At 46.2% G+C, this 16,590-nt stretch overlaps 1 long non-coding RNA gene across 1 annotated transcript in view; it reads left to right on the top strand.

The window, feature by feature from the left end:
* The window catches only part of LOC139358024 (uncharacterized), an 87,023-nt gene extending 70,812 nt beyond the window's left edge, over positions 1 to 16,211 (top strand). Inside the window, exons 2-3 of the long non-coding RNA XR_011612227.1 lie at positions 15,829 to 15,942; positions 16,062 to 16,211. This is a non-coding gene — a long non-coding RNA (uncharacterized lncRNA). The remainder of the gene's footprint in view (positions 1 to 15,828; positions 15,943 to 16,061) is intronic.
* Positions 16,212 to 16,590: the final 379 nt, after the last annotated feature.

The following is a 16,590-nucleotide window of genomic DNA, read 5'->3' as shown; positions in this document are numbered from 1 at the left end:
TCTACTACTTCCCTTTTCTAAAGGCTGAAGGCAGGAGTGTGTAGAATCTATTTTTCACGGTTAGGAATTACAACAGCTCCTATTTACTGAATGCTATCTATAAGCTAGATATTCTCCTAAAGGCTGTATAGACATTTTTCTAATCTTTGCTGCAAACTTCAAGAGAGCTATCAACTTTCTCATTCTACAGATGGGGAAGTTGGCTCAGAGAAATAGTTATTTTTCCAAATTCACACAGTGTGTGTGAAGCCAGAATTCTAACCCATGCTCCTCTCTTTATAAAATACAAATATCCTAAGAGGCAGTGAGACACGCTCCACATTGGCCAAGGGCAAGGCCTATGGTGTCTCAGAGCTTGTTTCCTCCTTAAGGGGCGCCACTTCACTCCTGTGAAGTGGGCAGGGTGGGGGTTGTTATTCTCTTTTGACAAATGGGTAATCAAAGCTCAGAAATAAGAGGTTCCTTTTTGTAGGATTTAACATTTTGAAAGTCATGGGGTATTTCCTGGGTCACTGAAAATCAGATTCTGTTCAGGAAAATTAATGGTAGCTAGAGGTCAACCCCCATACTGGCTGTGGGTACCCTGGAGTTCCTTCCCGTCCACCTCCTTGTGCCCTTTCTTTTCATAGCACACTCAGTGGGAGAAATGTTTTTTGGACCTTGCCTTTTGGATTTTTGCATTTTTCCCTTATTCACACCAGACCCGGCATCTCTAGAACTTGGTTTTTCTTGGAAAGGCTGCCTGTGAGAATGGGCTTTTGTTTGGATTTCTCCTCTCCCTGGGGGGGTAGGTGGGGAGCTGGGGGCCAGCAGGTCAAGGGCCCTCCCTCCCCTCTTCCTGTGGCCTCTCTAGCACTGCAGACAAGGCTCAACCCCCAAGGAGAAGAACTTGTGCCTTCCCTGGGAAGAAAGGCAGGGGTCTTTCTTGAGGACTCTGGGCGTGATGCTAGAGTTTGGTTGCTTCTGACCTTGAAGACTAATTCTAGAAGCTTCTTTGTCCAGGATATTTTGGGCAGGTAGTAGTTCTGGGGGTTTCCTTTTGACCCAAATGTTTATGCATTGCCATACATCAGAGACCCAGAGAAGCAAGGGAGAAGCCTCCACTGCTTCTGGTATGTGTGTGTGCGTGTGTGTGTGTGTGTGTGCACGCACGCGTGCACAAAGCCTCAGTCACTAGGATGCTGAAATATCACAGGGTTGCTTTCCCATTCATTCTTCTTGAGGGAGGGGATGCCTCTTATTCAGGGCCATGTCCCAGCCCTTAACCCAAGGTTTGGTACAGAGAAGACATTTATAAATAATAATTGAGTGAATTATTTTATTTTTAATTATTCCTTTACATTTAATTGAAGTATAATTACATACTATAAAATGCCCAGAACTTGGTGCACATTCAGTGAGCTTTACCAAATATATATCCCAATGTAACCAACAGTCCAATTAAGATAGAAAGCATTTTCATTACTTGAGAAAATTCCCTATGCCATTTTCCTCTAATTTCTCTTTCTCTACAGAAAAAAAAACCCCCACTATTTTGAATACCATCTTCATAGATTCGTTTTGCCTGGTCTTGAATTTATAAAAAAAGTTGGATTAAACAATATGAACTCTTTTTTCTCCTTGGTTCCTTTTGCTGAGCATAATATTTTTGGGATTTATCGTGTTGTTTTTGTGTATCTGTCATCATTCCTTTTTATTGTTGCCTGCTATATCATTATATGGGTCTTACCCTTGCTTTCTTTATCCATTTTCCCTTTGATGAACTTTTGGGTTATTTCAAATCTGGAGCTTTTATGAAGAATGATGCTGGGAGGATTAATATATAAGTCTTTTGTGGACACATGTTTTTATTTCTTTTGGGTAATTGTGTGGGAGTGACATTTCTGGATCATGAAGTAAGTGTATGTTTTACTTTATAAGAAGTTGCCAAACAACTTTCCAAAGTAGTTGTACCATCTTATACTTCTACCAACCAAATATGGAAGTTCCTTTCCAACATTTGATACTGATAGTCCTCTCAATGTGAACCATTCTAGTGGGTGTGTAGTTGTAACTCATTATGGTTCTAATTTGTATTTACCTGATTACTAATGATGTCAAATCTCTTTTTATGTGTTTATTGGCCATTGGGATTTCTTCTTTGTAAAGTGTTCATCTAAGCCTTTTTTCATTTTTAGGCTCTTTTAAAAATTGATTTATGGGAATTAAAAATATAATTTGGATTCTAATTCTTAGCTGGATATATGTATTGTAAATATTTTCTTGTGGCTTATTTTTTTCATTTTGATGTGCCTTTTAGTGAGCAGAAGCCCAGTTTATCAATTTTTTTTCTTTTTGAGATGGGGTCTCACTTATGTTGCCCAGGCTGGAGTGCAGTGGCGTGATCAGTGCCATAGTTCATTGTGGCCTCTACCTTCCCAGGCTCAGGTGATCCTCCCACCTCAGCCTCCTGAGTAGCTGGGAGCACAGGTACATACCACAGTGGCTATTATTTTTGGTATTTTTTTTGTAGGGATAGGGTTTCACCATATTCCCCAGGCTGTAGTTTATCAGTTTTTTCTGTGGTGACCACTTTTTTTGCTCTATGTAAGAAATCTTTGCCTACCCTCCAGTCCTAAATATATTATCCTGTATTTTCTTTTTTTTCTTGAGGGTCTTAGCTTTTTCATTTAGGTTTGTAAAAAAAATCATGAGTTATTTTTTGTGTATGGTATGAGGCGTGGGCCAAAGTTCAGTTTTCGATGGGCATATCCTGTAGATAAGCATTTGCTGAGTGCCTTTTCTGCTACAAGAAGCAGGCTGATCCACCTGCATTTTCACGAGGGCAGTCTGAAGCATAGGTGTCCTTGGCAACCTCTGTATAAATTGAAAAACAATTTATCTGCCCTGTGGGAGTGCTTTCCTAGGCAATAATCAATTAAGTAGTTGTTATAATCGGGTTGAGTATGGCCCAAAAGGTAACTTTCAGTAATTTAAAGGGGAGCGATAATCTATTTGAGACCAAGGAAGGCTCCTTGGAGGAGGAGGTTTTTGAGATGGACTTTGAGGAATGGGGAGGGCTTTAGTGCACTAAATGTAGGACATGAACTCAAATAAAATCAGTGGTTCCATGTCTATGTCCCTCGCGAAAGGAAAGGTGCTTAGTGGGGAGAATCACACACACACACACACACACACACACACACACACATATGTATCTATATATGTAGATCTATACACATACACCTGTATCTCCAGTCTGTGTCTATATCTCATCTGTATCTAAATCTATTTCTAAGTCTAACTCTAGTTTATATCTATGTCTTCAGAAATCTCTAGGCTTAGGAGTAACTAACAGACGCACACTTTCATGGAACTTGATGGCATGAGTTAGACAGGGCTGAGCATAGGACAGTTCTTCCAATCTGCATGAGTTAGACAGGGCTGAGCATAGGACAGTTCTTCCAATCTGCTAGCAGAGTTGTTGACACTGTTCTGGTCTAAGCTGCAGACTCATAGATTGGCACTGAGCAGGCCCTCAGTAATCATCCAAGCCAAGCCTATCATAACACATATGTAGAAACCGGGACCATAGAAGGGAAGGGACTTGTCCCCATGTTCTACAGTAGGTCATTGGCAGAGCTAGGGACACAACTCACATTCCCTGGTTGTGAGACCTAGGCTCTCACCATTTACAACTTCCCACTCTCTTAGAACCAGGGAGCCTTTCATCCCTCTGCATTTCTGAGTTCCCTTGTTGCTCTTTGATGTTGTTGCTATTTGTGAGTCCTCTGTGGATTAGAGAGGTTAACAGGGTATCAGCCTTGCTACTAGATTTGAACTTGTTAAGCCATCTGAGCTTCTTTTCTCCTTCTAATAACTCATGAGCCATTTAAGGACAGAGGCTGTGTTTTAGTGACCATGGCATCCCCACATTTAATGAACTGACAGCTTGAACCGTACTCTACATGCTGTTCAAGTTCTGCCTCAACAGGGAAACTCTGAGGCCAACACGTCATTCCCAGGCCAGCTGGTAGCTCTGCCAAACTCATTCTTAGGTTCAGCAACTCCTGCTTTTCTAGCGGCTTTGATGGGTTTTGTGTTTTTCTTGTTTTCTTTTTAAGAACCCATCCAGCCTCCCAAATAGCCCTAAGTCTGTGCTTTGTCACCGACGCAGATGCTGTACAAGCTTGTATCAGAATAGCCCCTTTGAGGCTTAAGAACACTGGGGGTTCTTACCTACAGTGTAGACTCCACCAAAAAATAGTAAAGGGAAGCTTGTTGTCCATGTATAGCAGAGACATTTCATGAGCAGGGCAGTTGGTGTTCAGGTACCAATTGACTCTGATGAGATCTATAGAGGGGGGGCCCCAGGTTGAGGAGAGACAGGAGACAATGTTTGTTGGCTCAAGTCCTTGGGTCATGGCAAGGCTGGAGTCCTCTGGCTTCTCTTTTTGGTTTCCAGTGAAACATGCCTTCGCTCCCCATGCTGGAGTGTCCCCAGGGAACTCCGAGCATGATACTATTGCTCCATCATTGGCAGCAACTGCTCCTAATTCTGCTGGAACCAGAGCTGTGAGATTCCCCACAATCTCTGGAGGGGAAGGACACGTCTGATCGTGCTGTTCTTCTTTTTGGAGGCTGAGTGTCCCTTGAAATCGGATTCCCTTTGTTTATTTTCTCATAGCCTTAGTGATGGGTTCCTGCTGACTTAGAGGGAAGCTATGTATCCTGTGGAGGAGGCCGTGAGTAGCTGTTTTTTTAATCCAAATTTGGGGAAGCCTCCACAGCCCCTGAGCTCCCCTTGAGGCATGGGCAGAGCTCAGCTCCAGTCTATCACTGAAGGCTGCTTGCCACTGGGGAGGGCTCAGGACAGGAGGGCAAACCCTGAGCTTCACCAGGCAACCTGAGCCTGGAAGCTGAGAACAGACCTGGGGCCTATACCATGGTTCCATGACTGGCCCTCTGGAAGCCAGTTTACGCTGTTCACATGTCAATGTCCAATTTAATCTTTCTTTGTGTGCCCTGCCTTCTCAGTTCTTATCGTTCAGACCTCATGGACGCCTAACCCACGTCACTTCTAGAAAGTTTCTCCAACCTTTTCAGCAATAATACTGTGACCTTACTATTGTCAGTCTTTGATCTCTCCCTACTTTGGCCTCCAGCAGTATCTTCCATTGGTTTTCCCCAGCGGACCTCTTACTTTTCTGGGATGAGTTAGTGTTGTCTCTCTGGTGAGAGTGGAGCCTGGGGACAAGGACCATGCCTTATTCCATCCTGACTCCCACAGGCATTTAGCACCCAAGGGAGCTTAAAGACAATTCAAGGGCCACCATAAAAATTTCTGCTGCCTCCAGGTAGAACTAGTCACCCTCTCCTTTGTATCCCTAGAATTCTCTACACAAATGTCTCTTAGCATCTGCACAATGGAACTCTTGTTTGTTTGCAGGTTTCTCTCCTAATAACTTATGAGCCATTTGAAGATAGGGGCTATGTTTTAGTCACCTTAGTGTCCCCATATTTAATGAACCAACAGCTTGGACTGTACTCCACAGCAAATAAAGCACCCTGCTGCTGAAGGTCCATTTTAGTAGGGAATCTTTGAGGCTACTAGATCATTTGTGTTACCAGACAAACTCTACTGGGTGGAATAGTAGGTAGTACAGAGCTTGCTCTCCTGTCTATTAGGGCCTCATTAAGCTCTGCTCACCTTGGGAAGCATAAGGGAGTTTTGCAGGTGGAGCAGAAACAAATGTACCTACTACAAGCTGTCTCGTGAGCCTGCCAAGACTCCCATGTTTCACCTCACTGTCTGATTGCCTAGGCAGGAGCACTGAAGCAAGACATGGATGTGAAGGTGCCCAGCCTGGTATGTGACACATAGTAGGTGCTTAAAGAATGCTGGTTCTCTTTGTCTCCATCTTGATAAGAAATCAAATGAGTGTATATGGCCATTGCCCACCAGGGGTTATGACTTAGAATTGAGGAAAGAATAAAGCAGTGTTCAGCTTAATAAATTACTCCAGGTTGGGCACGGTGGCTCATGCCTATAATCCCAGCACTTTGGGAGGTCAATGGGGGTGGATTACCTGAGGTCAGGAGCTCGAGACCAGCCTGGCCAACATGGTGAAACCCCATCTCTACTCAACTAAAAATACAAAAATTAGCCAGGCATGGTGGCACACGCCTGTAATCCCAGCTACTCAGGAGGCTGAGGCATGAGAATCGCTTGAAACTGGAAGGCACAGGTTACAGTGAGATCATGCCATTTCACTCCAGCCTGGGTGACAGAAAAAAAAAAAATCCAATAATAGCGTTCTTAGGGTCTGAAATTCAAAAATTTTCTCTCTACTTGTAGTGCTCCACACTGCCTCTTCTGGTTTCTATGGCATCTCACTTGAGCCCCAGACACCCATGCTTTGAGTCTTTGAGTGAGTCTTGCTTCCCTATCTAGGCTGTGAGCTCCTGAGGTCTGAGAGGTCGACTCGTTCTGGGGCCATTGCTTGCTGATGACAAGTGTGGGACCTTACAGAATGGAGATCACTGGAGATAGTCTAATGAGCTATCTGGGATCCCCTAAGCTTCCCTTCCTGAGTTTCCATCACAGCCAGGAACCCCTGATGCAGCCCAGATGAGAGAGTGAGGGGGTACAGGTGAGGGAAGGCAGAGGTGTGTGGGGATAGAGGTGGCATTCCTGGACTTCCACAGGGCAGTCAGCCTCTCGGGTTAGCCTGAAGAGTATTCTGCTTGGCGTCCACACACAGCAGAGTAATGGCCTGGAGGACCTCACCCACGTGGCTAATGAGGAGTCGCTTAACTTCTAAAGGCCTGTTGACCTCTGGCCAGCTCCAGGCTGCTCCCCAGATCCCTGAGTTTGTTCTGGGCTTCCCAGAATGTGCTTCGCATCAACCTTCCTGCAGCTCACCCGAGTGTTTGAAGTGGAGAGTGAGGTAAGTTGATACTCAGTGTAGCTCTGGGCCTAGTCCAGCCTAGCAGCCCCGTCCTGATTACACAGGCGGGCAGGCTCCCTGCACTGTGTGACCAGCTGCATGGCTGACATGCCGGGCGACCAGAGCCGCTTATGATTCCCAGGAGGGGAATGCTCAGGTCTAGGGCATGGGCTCTGATGGACGATTGTTATTGCAATGTGTGTGCAGTTGAATGACATCATGCTATAGAGTGCATGAATTTTTTTTGTCAGTCTTTTAACACAAGTTTATGTTTTTCAGACCTTAAAACTGCAGGTCATTTTTTACATTTGCTATTGAGAGCAGATGTGACTGATCCCTATCGGGTTCTACTGAAAAACGGCAGGGTTGCAGAAGGTCAAATGCAGAATGCCTTTCAATCTCCATTATTATTTCCTCCACTCAGTGGCCTCAGCAGGAAGCCCATGCTTGGTAATGGTAGCCTTCTGGAGACTCTCCAGCCTCCTAGCCCCAGCCCCTGACCATTGGTGATTCCCACACGGAAAGCCACATGTAGGTTCAGTGGGCTGCCAGGGGAAGAGAGCCTGGGCTAAGAAGCAGGAGACTTGGTACTCCCTGGTCTTGGCTTCCCTATCTGTACAATGGGCATGTGGACTGGGAGGTCTGTAAGAGACTCATGACACTACTCTTGGATTTGGAGATGATCACATTGGGAACTGTGTCTTTGGCATTGCTAGGTGGCCCCTCCGGTGATTTGGGGAAGTTCTAGGAGATGCCTCTAGTGAATGAAAATGTCCACCCTTTCCCTGCGCTGATACTTGGCAGGTTGAGCCAGAGTGAGAAATAGGTTTGGTATTCCCTGTATGAGCAATATCTTCTATGTCAGTATCCATCATTGGGGTCTTGTGGTTACTCTTGAGGGCAGCTCTATTTTTACTGGTCACTTTTACAGGAGAATTTTCCAGCTCAGACTTGGGAAAAGATGTGCTCCCTCCAAAATCAGATTCCTTTATTCTTGAAAGATTGGGGGAGAGGAAGGAGTTGTAGGGGGTGGGCCCAGTTTCGTATCCACAATTGTGGTGAGCACTGACCTGAGTCTAGGATCCTGATGCAAAGTGGGTGGGAGAGGGCCTGAAAGATGACTCTGGAGGAGACTCAACTCCCAAACAGAAAGACTGCACTTGCTTCTGAGAGCACAGCTGGACCTGTTCTGGGCTGTTTTCACAGAGATAGCACTAGATGTTCCCCTCGCTAAGCTGCTACCATGGCAAAGTTACAGGGTATTTGTGACCTTCTGGGGATGGCCTTTTGATTTAGACAGGACATATACCTCTGAATAGAATCCAGGGGAGTCAACTTTCTGCCATAAGGGCCTAAGTATTGCCATGGGAATTCAGCCATACATTCACTCATCTGCCCATCAATTGCTTCATCCATGTAAACACACATCTATCCATCCATCCATCTATCCATCCATCCATCCGTTCATCCTTTATGGAGCATCTTCTTGTGTCTTCCTCTCATTAGGATGTAAAGATGGACAAGGCAGTCCCTGCCCTTGAGCTCAGAGCAGGCCCAGTAAAGAATTCAGCTGGATATGATGCAGGCTGTAACGGAGATGGGATAGAGTGAAGCTCCATGCTTACCTCCAGAGGGAAAATTGAATGCCATGGGAATGCAAGGAGAGAAAGAATGGGGAAAGGAGTGGGGTTGAGAGGATTCACTCAGAAGAGGGTGCTAGCAGGAGGCTGCGAGGTTCAAGGACACTATTGACCTTGGGTGTCCTGGGCCTTCCTGCTTCACTTCCAGTGGCATCCACAGTATAACAGCTGGGCCATCATTGTGTCCCACTGAAAGGGGCAGGGTTGAGGTGTGTATATGTGTGCATAGCAGGTGGGAAGGCTTGGGGTCCCAAGGTAGCACTTCAGAATTTGGGCGACTAGAAAAATGGGGTTCACATTAAAGGTAACTCTGTGTTATTTGGTCCACTTACTTTTTTAAAAGTATATTTTCTTTTAAATAAACTTGCTCTTCTTTTTGACTTGGGAACATCTGTTTGCCCACAATACGTGTTCTTGGAAACTTGGTGCATGGTAGCTATTCAGAAAGATTTGCTGACTAGGTGAGGCCAGTTGTGTCATCCAAGGCTGCGGGACTCAGCATGGGAGTCCCATGGGAGTGAGTGGAAGTCCTGGACCTCAACAGAGCTTTGCCCGTAGCAGTAGGAATGGCAGAGTGTTCAGCTTTACTCTGACTCTTTGGTATCCATCTCTAAAAATGGGATGGTTGGAGCTATCTTCCAGCTGAAGCCAGAGATGCGTGGCCTCCCTCAAGCTCATGCCAAAGGATATTATTCTTCTTGATGTTTCTATAAACATCTCCACGGCAGTGATTCCATGACTCAGATGCTTCAGCTGTAAAATAATCTCTGTCATATCTTTTCTTCCCTCTGCCCTGTGGGGACAGCATGGGGGCAGGATCAACTCATGGGCAGGGAAGCTCTCTGGGAAGTTCTGAGGCCCCGCCCATTGTGCTTAGCCTGGTGAGCAGCATGGAAGTAACAAGGAGTTAAATGGTTTGGCTGAAGGTAGCCTTTTCATTTTCCAGGGGAAACCTTCTTCAGACACCTCAGGTTGGCTTTACTTTAAACAGGAGAAAGCAGTTTTTAGCATGAGGCTCTGAGAAGAGGAAGGCCAAAGTGAGTCCGTCCTCAGGCCTCATGGGAAATTTGGCAAGCAGCATTAATAAAGGCATCTTTTTCTTTTTTTAATGTAAAATGCCAGGTTACAGTTGGCTAAAGTCCTGTAGCATTGGAGCCAGTTAATCTTCTGAGTCCATATTTTTTATTGGCACTGTGGGAGCTGTCTTGGGTTTTTGTTTCCAGCAGTGGGATATCAGGATTTGTATCCTATGGTATATCCAAATAATAATTCTCCTTTTCTTTGATGTTCCTCAGACATCTTGAGACACTTAGGGGTGTACTCTCAGGGAATGTCGGAGGGCTGGGTTGCACAACCCTCATTATGCTATTAAAATAGATCCAGTGAAGGAAGACTATGAATTTCTTGAGCAGAAAACTGCATTGCTCAGTGGAAGCCTGGTTCAGAAGTTACTCCTTGCCCTGACTTCTTGAACCAAGAACTATATTTTATTGCAGTTTGGGCAAGAGTAAGATGCTTTGCTGCTTCTGTAATTGTTTCACAGTTGGAAGTTAACGTGGATTGTTTTTCCTGACATTTGGAAAATCATACTTTAAAAAAATATAGTTTTGACTAAAAAACAAACAAAAGCATTGAAAACACTGTCAGTTCATAACCTTGAAAAAAGTTTTAAAAATCTGCTGTTACTTTGGGATGATTGTAACAGTCTCTTTGAAGTGGCATTTCTTCCCCTAGCCTTTGCTCACCAACGCGACACAGCCCAGCCAAGGTGATTTTCCCAAGGGGCTATTTCCATCACGTTGTTCTTCTGGTCACAAGACTTCAGTGGTTCCCTACTGCATCCAGAAGAAAGTACTGTACAATTAGCCAAGTTGGTCAGACCCTCCCGATCAGGCCCCCTGAGCCCTTTCAACCCTATCTACCAGGTGGGAAGCCTCCTTCCACCCAGTGGGCTTCACATGGCCACTGTTAGATGCCCAGTGCTTCTCAGTCCCTTGTCTTTGTTTCTGTTCTTCCCATTTCCTGGCACTTCTCCTCTGTCACCCCCAGTCTTCACCCATCGTCATTCAGTTCACCTCCTCCATCCAGAACAAGTCTCAGCTCCTTTAAAAAGCTTTCCCTGATCATTGCAGCCCTGGGTGCTTCTCCTTTCTCCTTCCCAATTTTACATGCACATTATGGAGAGGCAACCAGTTTATTAGGAAGAGTCACACAGACCTGGGTTTAAAGCTCAGCTGTCATATGCTGTGTGACTTCAGGTAACTTGCTTAACTCCTCTGATTTTCAGTTTCCTCATTCAGACAATGGCGATATATGAATACATACCTACCTCACAAGTTTGATATGCAGGGTCATGAGATAAATTAGGTGAGAACTCTCAGCCCAACATCTGGCACTTGGCAAGTGCACTGAGAATGTTAGTTTCTTTCCCAGCCTATGACACTTCCTACATTCAAATAGTTATACTTATTGGAGGATTTGCCATAGCTCTGTCCATAGGACTCAAGCTCTTGGAGAGTGGGGACTCATTTCATATCACTCATAGAGCCTTGCATAGGACGAGATCAAGAGACACTGAGATGAACAATCGGGTGGAAGGGAAGTTGATGGGCTTTAAAAGAAGTGCCCAGGAGACTGTCACATCAGAGCCATGCCCATGAAGGCTAAGCCAGTGGCACTTAGGTGATTCATCGGTAGAGCTGAATTATTGCACCTCTCTTTTCTGGATGGCAGTAAGGGACCTCAGAGTCTCCACAGAACTGAGAGTAGGGAAGAGGTTTGCTCCAAAGCATATTCTATCCCTAGGGGCTCAGGAAACATGTTACTGATGAGCTTAACTGGAAATCCCTTAACCAGCTGATCTAACAGCCTCTCCCCTATGACCTGACAAAACCATCAATGATCACTAGGGAATTTCAAGAGGGACTTTAGTTATTTTGCAAATGAAGGAGCTCGGAGGAGCATTCTTGGAGATGAGGGAGAATGAACGTGGTGAGGAGGGCCCAGGGCCATTGCAGCACCTGGGGAGGTGGCTGGACTGTGGCACTAGGTGCAGACCGTGGGGAGAAGGGCTGGTGCGTGGGCTGGCTCTGTGGAAAAGCTGCAGAAGTGGCAGGCCCATGCTGGTGACATTCTCCTTGTTTGCCACGCCTTGACAATCTGGGTGGCCCCTAGTCAGGGTGACACAATCTACTGTAAGGTTCCGTTCCAATCCGACCTGCTCCCTGAAGCCTTCCCAGAACCTTCACACAGAGGAACCTTGCCCTGTGTTGTCCTCTGAACCTCTGAGCAACAACTGAACATGATGCCTTCTCTTATGTAACACCCTCACCAGAATGCAAGACCTCAGAAGCAGATGCTCCGTTGAAGGGATTTTCTTCTTTCACCCTCTCACTTAATGGCATTTATGGGGAGTTGACTGTATCCCTGGTGCTATCCTAAGTATTTTATATGGATTTCCTCATTTCATCTTCATGAGAAAGGCATGAGGTAGGCAGTATGCTTTGCCCTTCCTAAACCCAAGAAAGCTGAGCTTGAGGGCCTGAGTGATTTGCCTCAGGTCATACAACTTATTTTGTAAAGGAGCTGGGATCTGAGCCCAGTCCAGCTCTGGAGTTTGCATTGCTAAGCATCATGCTACTCTGTCTCCCACCAGGCACAGAGGCAGTCCACAAAAGACAATCATTTTACTGTCATTGTAATGATTTCAATACTGCTGCTGCTGATATGCTGCTAGCTTTGATTACAGTAACTACAACTACTGCCGCAACTAGTACTCCAACAACTATCGTAATTACTACAACTACTGCAACAACCACTACTGCAACTACAACATGAACTACATCATCAACTACTACTACCAAGTACCACTATAACAACAACTGCTAGCACAGCTACAGCTACTACTGCAGCTACTATAACTACTACCACAGTAATTACCACAGCAATGACTACAGCTGCTGATTACTACTGCAACTACAACTATAGCAATGCCTCTACTACTAACACATCTACTACAACTGCTACTACCACTACAATCACTGTAGCTATGACAACAACTACTATAACTATGATGGCAACAACTTCTAATACAAAACTACCACAACTACCACAACTATTACTACTACAACAATGCAACAACTACTACTACTACAACTTCTCCCGGGTTGGGCTAGGACTCTTTATGGGGCAACGATCAGGGCATGAATTCTCCTTTCTTTCTGCCAGTATAGCACAGTTGCAAGTATGGGCTCTGGAGCCAGGTTGCTTCAATTCAGAGCCTGGCTCTGTCAGTTATGAGCTGTGCCACACTGGACAGGCCACTTAATCTTTCTGTACCTCAGTTTCCTCACTTGTAAGTGGTGATGATAATGGTCTGCCTACATCAGAGGATTACAAGGGCTCCTATACATAAAGCACTTAGAACAATGACTGGCACCCAGCAGGAGCTCCATGTGAGAGCCATTTTCACTTCTCTTCCTTCTCCCGAGTCTTAGTTTCTTGTTCTCAGCTGGTTTTCCTGAGTTCTTATTATGGGGAGAAGGCTCAAAAGTGGTTTGCCGATATGCTGGAGGGGCTGGTCTGGGGCCCTGGGAACACAGAGGTGTGAGGACAGGAACTCTTTCAGAAACCACCCCCAAGAGGCAAGTGTGTGCTTCAGGCAGGCAGTCCTGAGCTTGCGCATATTGAAGGACCGAAAGTAATTTCTTGGAGACTCTGAGGTGAGAGTGCTAAACAGATTCTTGGGGACTATCATGGAGGAGCCACTTTTTGAACTAGATGGGGAAGAGGGGTAGCACTGGAAGGAGTTGGAAGATGAGGGTGAGAGAAGACAGGGAGGGCAAGGCCTGTGTCTGGGCAGGGGCTGTATCCAAGGAAATACCCAGAGGTGTTTCCTAAAGCACTCAGAGCTGTGTCCTTCCACATGTGGATGGGAGGACAGGCCAGGCACCAATCTGGGCAAAAGGCCCCAGGTGTAGGCTGCATGGTGAGCTGTGCAAGGATCATATTCTTCCTGGTGCCCTGGAGAGATGAACTCACCCTCTCTGAACCCTTACCTCACAGTAGTTTGCTTCTCCTGTGGCATGGCGGGATCAAGGGTTTTGACATCAGACTGATCTGGGTTTAAAATCATAGCTCCTTCCCGCAGTGTGTGATCACAGGGTCTTAGGCAAGTGCTGGCTTTTCTCTGATCCTCAGTTTCATCTTTAAAATGAGGACAACACTTGTGCTATAGGGTTTTCCTGAGGATTAAATCACATGGTATTTGTAAAGGGTGTTCAACATAGCAGACAATAAATAGGGGTCTTTTTATCCTCCAACACTGGTTCTCAGGATGTGGTCCCCATGCTGGCAAGATTGGCATCACATGGGAACTTATTAGACATGCAAATACTTGGGCTCCATCTACCGAATCTACTGATTTAGATTTTACTGAATCTCTAATCTGGGGTGAGGCCCAGCAATCTGTGCCCTCCCTGGCTTTCCGGGTGCTTCTGCTGCAGGCCTAGGCTGAGAAGTGTGGACCTAGTACAGATCAGGATTAAATGCAGGAACACTTGTGAGGCTGCTGAGCACAGAGCCTGGTACACAGTAGGTGCTGAGTATCTGATCGCTCCCCTTCATCCCTCCTACCTAGGCAAGGCCAAGCCCGATGGCTTACCCGAAGAGGTTAATGCTACCGCAGACCTCCCGGAGGTGAAAGGGCCTTGTTCTCCCGGAGGATAGACACATTATGACGGCTTCATTTGATTAAAAGGGGATGTTGATCATTAGTTATGACCCAAGTTTCTTCTCTCCCCAGCAATCACTCAAAGTGTTCCCAGATGCGCAGGAGGCTGTTGGGTACCTGTGAATACAACATCCCTTTATAACGAGGACACCCATACTAATAGAGACTTTCAGAGAAGGGTAGCGGGCCTCCCCACCCACTCAGGCCTGCCTTAGGTTTGATGGAGTGAATGACTGAAGGGAAACATATGCATTCCAGATTGGACCCGAAGAGCTGAGCTTTCAGCGGTGGCCTGCTTCCAGCAGCTGCCAAGGGGTGGTGGGGGAGCTCAGCAAGAATTTGTTGTTCCTGTGGGGCTAATTATTGACTTTTAGAGGCAAGTAGCCGCCCCAATTTTGGTTAGCACAGTTGTTCGTTACTGCATAATTAATAGGAAGGGGGAGCAAGGCAAAGGGAAGGCCAAATGCAAATGCCAGAATATTTTTGTTTAAGGAACATGGGGCAACAGTGGCCAAGGTCAAATATTCAGTTCTTTTAGACAAAGTGGGCAGTCACTCAGGCTCGCAGGGCTGGCTGGAAGGGGGAAGGCGGGCATGAAGGTGAAGGAATCAGAGTTCTGGCCTTAGGCAAATTTGAGTGGTTTAAAGGATCACTGCCCCAGTGGCCCCAAGGTGGGTTTAGTTTTAGAAAGAATGAGCTTTGCTCCCAAGCTCAGGCAGCAGATGAGGAATCCTCCATCTGCAGCCGATGGAATGGGTCTCCCGAGACCTCTGATGATGTGATGATGTTTGAAGGAAATTCGCTGATGCTGGGGTATGGACAGAGCTCTACCAGCCCGGGAAATGAGGCAGGGTTCACTCAGCATTGAATGGAGACCTAAAGGTGGTCAGGGCATGGGCGTGGCTGAGGATTTAAGGCTTGGGTCTGATGAACCTTCTTGTGAGGCTGGAGACAAGAGGCAGGATGCAGCAACCTGAGTTGTCTCTCAAGCCTGTGGTTACGGCAGCTTTTTCTTGCTAGGAACTGATGTGTCCTAAGTCTTTTGTGCTGCCTTAGGTCCAAGCTAAAACAGCTTCAGGTCCCTGAACTATGGGGTGAGGGCCTGAGTGCCTGACAGACCTCAGTGGAGGGAGCCCTTGGGGAAGGGTGGGCAGGTGCAGGAGGCGGGGAGGAGAGTCAACGGGCAGCGCAAGGGAAACGTGAACCTCCAGCGTGGCCTTGACCTGAGTTTCTCTATGCTGTGGGGCTGGGAAAGTTCCAGAATGGGAGTTTGAATATGAAGCCCTGGCTGGAGAGTCAGGAGCCCTGGGTTCTACCCGGTTCTGTCACTCACTGGCTGTGTGCTCTGAAGAAGTCCTGCCCTACTGGGCCCTACAACTTCATCTGCAGAACCATGAGAGGAATGAATGTTCTTAAGGACCCTTTTGAAAAACCTGTCTCTTGGCCTATGACACTGCAGTAGAGAAAAATAGAATTGGTATGATGTTTCTCTTCAGTTGTCATGCTTTCCTCTCTCTTGTTGTCACAGGTGGGAGATACAGTGGAATGAAAGATACAGGAGAATGCTGTAAGTGGAAAGCAAGGCTGTGAACCCGTGGACCGTGGCTGCTGGGTTATGGCTTCCTGGGAACAGGACTCCAAAGTGAGGGGGGAAGCATCTTAGAAACAGATGCATTAAATTTTGGGGCAAACCTCTAAACAGGCTTTACTTCACTCATGTAGAGACTCTTCCTCATCTTTCATAATCTGTCCAAATTACAGGTAAATCAAGTTCATCATGGAGGAAGGTGGGCATTGGATGCGGTAGAGGAAGGAATGACCACGGTGGTTGAAAACAACACACATTTATTATCTTACACTTCTGGAGGTTGGAAGTGCAAAATGGGGCTTATGGGGCTAAAATAAAGGTGTCGCCAGGCCTGCATTCCTTCTGGAGGTTCTAGGAGGGGATCCATTTCCTTGCCCTTTCCAGCGTCTAGAGGCTGGGCAGGTTCCTTGGCTTGTGACCCTTTCCTGCATCTTCAAAGTCAGCAATGCCTGGTCAAGTCTTTCTCATGTCACATCACTCTGGCACTGACAGTTCTGCCTCCCTCTTCCACATTTAAGGGCCCTTGTGATTACAATTAGGCACACCTAGAAAATCCAGGATACTGTCTCTATTTTAAGGTCAGTTAGAAACTTTAATCCCATGTGTAATCTTAATTTCTTTTTGCCATATAATGTCACATAGGCACAGGTTCCTGGCATGTGACACGGATGCCTTTGGGAACCCCTTATTCTGCCTATTACA

The sequence above is a fragment of the Macaca nemestrina genome, chromosome 13, assembly GCF_043159975.1.
Source record: "Macaca nemestrina isolate mMacNem1 chromosome 13, mMacNem.hap1, whole genome shotgun sequence".
Taxonomy (NCBI): domain Eukaryota; kingdom Metazoa; phylum Chordata; class Mammalia; order Primates; family Cercopithecidae; genus Macaca; species Macaca nemestrina.
Note: the sequence above shows the minus strand (reverse complement) of the source record. Positions and strands in the feature narration are given on the sequence as shown.